Here is a 1294-nt window from a genome sequence, read left to right as displayed (position 1 = left end):
GTGAGATTCAAACTCATATTCACCATGAGTTATTAAAAGTTCTCTCATTCAATTGTTCTAGAACTTTCGGTCTCGCTTTTGATCTTTTGATTTTTTGCTATTGGTGTAAATCGAACACATTTGTGAAGTTGTTTAAATATGTTGGATTTTAAATATATTAGATTTTAAACTGTCATACAATTTTTTTCATCAATAGACTGTAATTGGAACCATAACTCTTATTTATTCAAATTGTATTAATATGTAAAGATCAAGTGTATATCATCGTTAAATCTTCTATAATAAAATCAATGAAACTTTAAAATCGTTAAAATTCACGACTTCCGCCGCATTGCGCGGGCACACAACTAGTGTATATATATATATATATATATATATATATATATATTATTCCTTAAGTCCCGTAGGTTTTATCCTTTAGAATTAGACTCATTTTCTCATTGAATATTGACTCAAGAATCAAAATCATCTTGTTTCTTTAGATTTTTCTTAGAGAGTCATTGCTTAGAGCTATGTCAAGGTTTCAAATGAAAAGAATATAAGATTTTTATTTAAAAACTTCTTTTAACCAACTTTTAGGAAATCTTTTTTTGTAGAATTGAATGTCATTTAAGGTGCATCTTAAATAAATCTCTATTCCAATCTCGGAAATCCTCATACCATTCCGGAGATTGTCCTAATAAAATACGGCCAATATTCTTAGCTATTATCAATAAAGGTAATTTAACATATTTTCTAAAAATTGCTTGAGCTATTAACAGAATACTTATTTTTTGTCTTGTGGAATGTTCTCCCATATTTCTTTTCCCGTTTCCTGGTAGTTTTTTATTTATTTGATATTCTTGATCTAAAATTTCTAATTCTGACTTTATAGCTAACCAATCTCTAATATTAGAAAAAAGTTTCATTAGGTCGGATATAGGAAAAGGAAAATTTTCCATTTTTTCAGAAAGAAAAAGCGAGGAATAGGCATTTCCTAGAAATGGTCCCCAAATAACCACTTTATGCCTTTGAGTGCGCATAGATCCTTTGATTACGGCTCGAAGAAAATCTAGTTCTTCCAAATAACTTTAGAAACCCAATTCTCTTTTAAATCTTATAAAAAGATTATAATCGTCGAAATTAGACTTCTTAAAACTTTTGAAAGTTAGGCTCAAAAAACTTAGACTAGTTATACGTTTAAAAGATATATATATATATATATATATATATATAGGGGCTTAATCAAATGAGAACTAAGTTGTTTGTGGTAACTGTAAGAATCAACCTCAACCATATATTAAAAAAATCAATG

Source organism: Cynara cardunculus, assembly GCF_001531365.2.
Source record: "Cynara cardunculus var. scolymus isolate 2C chromosome LG 2, CcrdV1, whole genome shotgun sequence".
NCBI lineage: Eukaryota > Viridiplantae > Streptophyta > Magnoliopsida > Asterales > Asteraceae > Cynara > Cynara cardunculus.
The sequence above is the reverse complement of the archived record's forward strand: the minus strand, read 5'-3'. Positions refer to the sequence as shown.